Source organism: Carassius auratus, chromosome 13 (genome assembly GCF_003368295.1).
Source record: "Carassius auratus strain Wakin chromosome 13, ASM336829v1, whole genome shotgun sequence".
NCBI lineage: Eukaryota > Metazoa > Chordata > Actinopteri > Cypriniformes > Cyprinidae > Carassius > Carassius auratus.
Window position 1 is genome coordinate 4134169 of NC_039255.1, and position 8296 is coordinate 4142464.

The following is an 8296-nucleotide window of genomic DNA, read 5'->3' on the forward strand; positions in this document are numbered from 1 at the left end:
AAACCGAAACTAATGTAATTATTCCTCTCGATGTAATCAAAAAAGGAAATTATCCACAGTTTAAATCACTGCAGTCACTGTTTGTCATCATCAGTAAATTTTATCTCACTGACTTTTAAGACTTATTATTGTGAGTCGACACGAAATGCACAAACCAGCTTCAGTAGCTTCCTGCAAGCTCAGTTACATTTCACGATATCTGTTATGAGCACATTTTCCATAACTGTAGAAAACAAAATACGCTGGATGAGCTCAGCTGGGGACCTGCATGGGAATACATGGCCCTGCATGGAATGTGAAACAGATTACTTTTGAGAAAACTGGAAGTTCTAACCACTTCAGAAGCTAGACAATAAAAATAGATTTAAGAGGTTTTATGACATCATCTGTTTGGAAAATAAATGCATAAGAGAATTCTAGAGTTCAGACTGTTGCTAAGGATCCTCACTGCAACGCTGTCATTGAGAACTAAAATAACTATAATAGAAAATTAATTAACTGAATTAAAGTTAAAAATAAAGATTATATGGAAAAATCTGTTAAATGAAAATTAGAAATGTTGCACTGACTGACAATTACCTTAGATTAGATCAAAGCACTAATATTATTAACCTCTTAAGCACAAATGCTATTTTGGGGATTTCCGTTTTTCATTTTCCTACCTAATTTTGAATGCTTCCCTATACTAATGCTACAGTGTAAGCTCAGAAAGTTTGGTATAATTTCAAAGGAAACCCTTTGAAATTACATAAAACACTGTTGAAATTGATAAAAATGACAATATATGCTGTCTGTGTTATAATAAATAGGGAAAAAAACAAGGCGCTTTTTTATTTTATTTGTGTAAACTGAAGTTTGAAATGGTATAACTCAGGCATTGAAGGGGCTGGCAACTTCAGACCAATTGCTTGTGATTCTTCCAACTGTCTGCTATTAGAGGAAAACAGAAATTTCTTTCTATCCTAATCTATGCAAAAGTTATTCTATTCCAACTGAAGGAAGGAATAATACCATTTTTGTATAAAATTTTTGTCTAAATAAGTATGAAGTCATCTTTTGCACACTTGCAGTATGGAATAATGTGATCTCTGTATATTATTTGACAGAAAACACTCAGAAGTTACATAAAAAGCTGCTGTTTGTGACAAATAGTATTATTTATGTTGTTTCACATATGATGAACCATCTCAATACAATGTGCTTTTTTTGTGTGTGGGTTTTCTGAAAGAGAATAAGTCATATTACACGATAGCAGCATGCATAAAATTATAAAAAATATCTGGTCTATCACAATCTAAAATAGAATCCACAATCTCCAGATTCATATCGTTTCATTTATGTCTATTCTGCATCGTGTAGAGATTGAGAGACCTTGCCGGTCTCTTTCATATTTCATATTTTGATTTTTTATCAGCGTGTATTTTGGTTTCGGTTTCTATACAGTGTAAACAAGCTCCCCGAAGCTTTTGCGCGAACTTCGGAGCGTCAACAAACTAATTTATGTTTATTCCCCCAGTACTGTACGGATTACTGTACATTCACTGAGATGCGGTCGAACACTGCACAGTTATGAAAATAAACATATTAGCTTATTGCTAGCGAAGCTTCCAAGCCTCAGAATAAAGAATCAAATGTATGAAAGCGAGTAGCACGCGTATAGGCTTACCAGATGCGCGTCCTGACCTCTCCACGGCGAAGTTGGCCACCCGTAACTTGTTTTATGAATATAATGCTTTATAAATCCGGAGCGTCGGCCATTAGTAGTTTTTTCCTCGCGTGTCCTTTGTTTAGAAGCAGCCAAAGACTCAGTTTCCCAGACATCATTGCGTCTCCACAAGCGGAAAAGGAGTGGGCAGTCGCTGTCCAGTTCCAGCACCCCCGCGGTGCTGAATCACAGCTTCGATTGGAGAGAACGACTTGTGAATGGCACCTATCAGGACAAATAGCGCTTCACAAAAGAAAACAGACGTCTATACCAGAAGAAAGGCATTTAGACCCGTCTATATGACTTGAAGATCTTTTCAATAAAACAGCCATTGGAGCGCTTTTGCGCACTTGTACAAAACGCTTTATATCTCAGCAATGGAAGCACGCAGAAACGTAAAAATGGTCTTGTTTGAAAGAAGAGATTCTAATCTAAAAGATTATATCGAGTATATAGGTATGCGTGGCTGTTTGCGGCTGACTGAAGCGGTGCAAAATGTATAAATAATAAGGTGAGAAATTTTACATCGCGATTCTGTTGAAGATCTGTGATTGTCACACAATAAAATGATCTACATCATCAGATTCCTGAGAATGAGAGCTTTCTTGTGATATATGACTTGACTGTTTTGTGAAAAATATTTTAAATACACATTCTTACGAAAACGTATTCGCAATCGTTAGATGGAAATTTATGGGGGGGGGGAATATATTTCTTAGCTTAATTTGACTACTTTATTTATCATAAAACCCCAATTAATGGTATTCTTTGTAAAGAAAACACTCTAAGCTTTCAAATGAACCCATTTTTGGGCAAATGCCATATAAGGAAGGATATGCAAATGAGACACAAACATGTGGCATGCTATTTTCGGACCCGGTACCGGGTCTGCAGAGTTTGTTAAAACGATAACTGAAATAAAGTGAAACATAAATATTAAAAAACATGTAAAATATAAATATCAGACAAAAAGTTTTTAAATCACCAAAATAAAAACTGATATAAAGCTAAACATAAATAAATAAAAAATGTCAAATATAAATATTAGATGAACAAATACAATTAAAATAGCTAAATAAAAAGTAGAAGCATTGCCCCGAGTCCTAAAATTACTAAATATTTAATTCAAATAAAGCTAGAATAAAGCTAAATAAAGCTAAAACTTAGAAAAAATAGTCAAAAGTTAGGAAAAATTCAAAATATATATAAATATAATGGTATATAAATCAAAATAAATGGTTAAAATAAATAAATTCAATCAAATTTTTTGTAAATGCAATTTTATTAACACTTAAATAAGCTTAAAATCTTTTAAAAAAAATTATAATAAAAAAATAAAAATCTTTCATGTCTCCAAAACATGCAAGTCTTCACTCAACACTCGAAGTGTAATTAAAGTTTCAATTATAATTGTTTGCTGTTGTTCAAAGTTTCACCGACTAATGTTTTCCTGCAATAAGGATGTCATGATTTACCAGAAGAACGGTTCATCGTGTTTTTGGTCATCTTGTAACAGTGCACTGAAGGGTCATTCAGTATCAACAGGCTCTTGGGAAAGTACAACTTTGTGGCACAACTTCCAATTCTCAAAAATGATCATGTGAACAACAAACCTATTACCATAACCTAACAAAAATCTTCAAAACTAATTCTTTCTGAACACTTTTAAGGCTTTTTGATTCTCTGCTGTACTGATATCAAGATGTTAAGAAACTAAAGTATTTCTGAGTCGTCTTCCAAAAGAACAAAGTTCACACAGAGTGTCGAGGACCATAACTAAATCCCACATGTTCCTACCTTCAATGGTGATGGTGCTGGGAGACTCCTTGTGTTCTTCAAATCTCTTGCCTTTGTGGAGCCACGTAATGGTCACAGGATTCGGAGGGCCAAACGCCTCACAGGTCAGTGTGAAGGGAGTGTTTCTCGTGATGTTCACGTCGCTCGGCTGTATGGTGAAGGTCGGCAAGCCTGGATTTGAGTCAAATGTGGCACAACATTAATTGTCTAAAATGCACAAGCAAGGGTTTGTGTCACCGAGTTGAAGGTTCACTTGCCTTCCACCTCTATAATGATGGGATTTGACTCAATGATCTTGTTAATGACACTGAGCCTGCAGTGATATTCTCCAGCATCTGCTCTCTTCACACTTCTAATGCTGAAAGGCAATGTCAAAAGGCAATAAATGAAGAACATTTCTGACAATTCCTTCGATAGGTTAATCTGTGAAAAGGGCAGATTGTTCATCTGCCGAAGGCAATGATCTGCAAACATATTCTGGCAGATATTATTAGCCATAATTACCTCATAGTGGACAGCAGGGTGACCGTCCCTTGAGTGTAGATCGCTGTCTGCATGCCATCAGGGATTTCCTTACCGTTCCTGAACCACAGAATATTCAGGTCCTGGTTGACGTCATTGATGTCGATGGAGCAGTTAAATTTGACCTCTGCCCCCTCTGACCGCTGGATTGTGCCCACGGTGGGTTTGAAGCGCAGCTTCTGGATCTCCTCCTGTGACAGATGTACGCTGCGGGCTCGTGCCGGGACAATCAGTGGCTCTGTTGCCTGCGTCGGCCTGAAAGAACGGCCCTGCCTCGTCCAATGAGGTGACTCTCTCTGATGGACCACAGCGAGGGGATGTTTCCAACTGACAGCTGTTTGAGCAAATATAAGCGTGTCAATCATGAGAGTGAAGATGTTTAACTAAATCTGGAAATTATAAATAATATATATTAATAAAGTATTTCAATAATAACTTATATTATATATATATATAAAGAGAGAGAGAGAGAGAGAGAGAGAGAGAGAGAGATGTGCTATTAGTCTATATATTTATATATAGATTTGTTTAATATATTTATGTTTACACACACACACACCCATATATAATTAATTATATGCTTATATAATTATTATATATTACTAAAAATGACACACACACACACACACATACATACAATCATTGCCAAAAATATTGTCACCATTGGTAAATATGATCAAAGAAGGCTGTGAAAATTCATCATCACTGTTAATCCTTTTGATCTTTTATTTTTTTTTTTAAACAAAAACGAAAAAATATATATCATTGGATAATAAGAATTTAAAATGGAGAGAAAAATTATTAGGAAATAAATGTTATTCTCTAATACACATTGGCCACAATTAATGGCCCCCTTTTATTCAATACTTTTTGAAACCTTCATTTGCCGGTTTAACAGCTCTACATGTTCTCCTATAATTCCTGATGAGGTTAGAGAACACAGAGACCATTCCTACATCCAGAATCTCTCCAGACCCTTTAGATTCCCAGCTTCTTCTCTTCAGTTCACTCCTCTCATTTTCTGTAGGGTTCAGGTCAGAGGACTGGAATGGCCATAGCAGAAGCTAGCAGATGTCACCCATTTCTGTGTTGTTTTTGAGGTTTGTGTTTGGATTATTGTACGGTTGAAAGATCGAAACATGGCCCATTATAAGATTTCTAACAGAGTCAGTCACTTGCTGATTTTTTATCTGTTGGTATTTGATAGAATCCATGATGCCATGTGTCTAAACAAGATGTCCAGGGCCTCCAGCAGAAACATAGGCCAACAACATCAGAAATACAGCACTATATTTCTTTGTACACATGGGGTACTTTTCATCTCTGTGTTCACCAAACCCATCTCGAGTGTTTGCTGCTGAAAAGCTATTTCTTAAGTTTCATCTGATCATAGAAGCTAATCACATTTGAAGTTCCAGTCATGTCTGATATCTGAATATGCTTTATTCTGTTCTTGGATGAGCTAGGAGAATTATTCTTGAAACCCTCCCAAACAACTTGTGGTGATGTAGGTGCTGTTTGACAATTTTTTTTAAGGTTTTCTAAACCAGAGACTCAACTATTTTCTGCAATTCTCCAGCTGTGACCCTTTATCTACTCAAACTGATATAGACACACGTCCTCTTCCAGGCAGATTCGTAACATTTTCTGATGATTGGAAATTCTTAATTATTGCCCTGATGGTGGAAATGTTAATTTTCACTGCTCTAGCTCTTTTCTTAAAGCAATTTCACCAATTTGTGAAGCTCAATTATATTTTGCTGCACATCAGAAATATATTCTTTGTTTTTTCTCATTGTGATGGATGATTAAGGGAATTTGGTCTTTGTTTTCCCTCCTCTTTATATTTCTGTGAAACAGGAAACCATGGCTGGATAATTACATAATTATAATCACGCTAGAGTGCTCAAAATGGTGAATATGAATGGGAATATACTTCAGAGATATTTTACTCATAAGAATTTCTAGGGGTGCCAATAATTTTGTCCAACATGTATTTGAGAAAAACCTTTATTTCAAAATGATATTTCTCTCCATTTGAAATTCTTATTTTCCAAAGAAAGGATACAATAAAAGATCAAAAGGATTAACAATGAAGATAAATTATCACAGCCTTCTTTGATTATATTTACCAAGGGTGCCAATATTTTGGCCATGACTGTATGTATATATGTATTTATATATATATATATCCAACTTTTTTATTTAAATATCATCTTTTTAAAATTGTCTGTAAGTGTTAATAAAAAGAATTCTGTTTACTGATGCAATTTAATAAATATATTAACTATGTTGTGAACATTAGTGCAAACACTTTTAAACTTGGACTTTTACACACTGGACATGATTCCATAATAATACCAATATTATTAATAATACTGTATTCATACTCATATACCAAGGTTACAGCAAGCATAGTTTGAATTCTCATATAAATACATACATGTAATTATTGGGTACCATGGCTTACAATATATAAAGCAATGGTGTACATGGTTCGGCCAAACTACATTTCATTCGAATATCAAATGAAGTATTTGCAGCTTTTATTGAGAGAGCCTTTCATAATACTATCTCTGGATTCATGCAACTCCATCAAAAAGGTCTCATACATCTTATATAACTTATGTATTATGTATAATTAAATGATCAGTTGCTGTAGAGTAGATCAGTGTTTTAGTGATAGCAACATATTTTGTTTTTAAGCCAAGAGCTAGAATGGAACGAACACGTGGTAACTCCATTTCAATCCTAACCAGTTCCTCTTATTTATTAGAAAATATTATAAATCACTTCACGTTTTAGAGAAAATTACAAGTCATATAAACCAGTTTTCACAATGCCAATAAGAGCTAACAATATTTCAGATACATGAATGGACCTTTAGTTAACATTAATGGATCTTTAGTTAACATAGATTTCTAAATAATAAAAGTCATACTAAAATGCAGTTAAAAACAACATTTAATCAACTTTTTTCAAAATGTTGTCTAATCGAAGGGAGTCATAAATACCACAATCACTAATTTTGTTTTTGATTTACAATGTCAATTTATTATGTCCAACCTATTCGTATAATAAAATTAAGATTTTATTTCTGACATTTAACAACAAAATTGTGTCAACAACAGTGCTGCACAACAAACTATTAGGAATATCTATTGTGAGATTTCAGTAAAATCTCATCATTTATAGCTTTTTAACCACAGGACCTAAATAGAGTCACAGACTAGTTTCTAAATCTTTATGAAACTAAGATAGATTATTATCACAGCACTGTAATCCTCAAAACTTCAGAGTGAATAAAAGTCCATCAATTTTCACTGTCTAGTTTGAGATCTACGTTGCATTTCTGAAAAGTTAATGTCATATTAATCTTAAAAATGTATTCACTTCATTAATATTTAGTAGCGTAGCTATACTTGAATATTGAAAGTACATAAGTAACAATCAAAGTTTTTCATGTAGAAAAGCAAACGTTTTGTGTTGCCAACCAGATTCCATTTAAAGATCCTGCGCATACTGTAAATCGCTTCCAAATGACAAAAACAAAGCATTAGACCACACAAATCTCATCACATGCACGGGCTTTAACTGCACTTTATGAACTTTCTGAGGTTGCTGATTCACTTGCGTTTAAAGCATCCACAAAACATCATAAAGCATCCACAAAACATCACATGAACTTTAAGAAAATCGCACATCTTACCAGTTGTGACTCTGATTGAGTGTAAAAACAATCCGACGAGCAGTGGAGTTAAAAAGCGCAACATCGCGGAGAGTCTTCTGCCTAAAATAAAGCCCATGGCACTTTTTATTCTTTTTCCTTTCTTCTAAGTGTGTCAGATGAACAACAGACGCATGAAGTAGAGTACGTGCAGATCATATAACATCTTTGCTGTTTTGATCTGTAATGCGCGCGCATCGCCGTGATGAGCGCAGCTGATTCCACGCGCGCTCCTGTTGGAGAGGAACGGACGGCACAGGGGTGTTACGAGATTTTCGGGTGCCATGACCGGAGTTACATGAATATTCATGAGTTTCCCGGACATGCGCGTGGAGCTGAGAATTTTAGTCCACGCTCCTTGAATCTATCTCAGGAAATTTAATGGAATATTTCACCAAAATGTAAATATATGTTCAGCGTTGCTCAAACTTGATTCATGATTTCATAACAGTTTTATTGTTTGTATTAGTTTGCACATTTTTGTTCATTCAAACTTTTGTGCATCCGTCACTGACTGAATGATAGCATTCTTTGTGTAAAGTTGG

General features: G+C 34.8%; 1 pseudogene; it reads right to left on the reverse strand.

Annotated features, from left to right (window-relative positions):
• LOC113112385 (tyrosine-protein kinase Mer-like) overlaps nt 1–7830 on the reverse strand; it is a 30176-nt pseudogene extending 22346 nt beyond the window's left edge.
• Nucleotides 7831–8296: the final 466 nt, after the last annotated feature.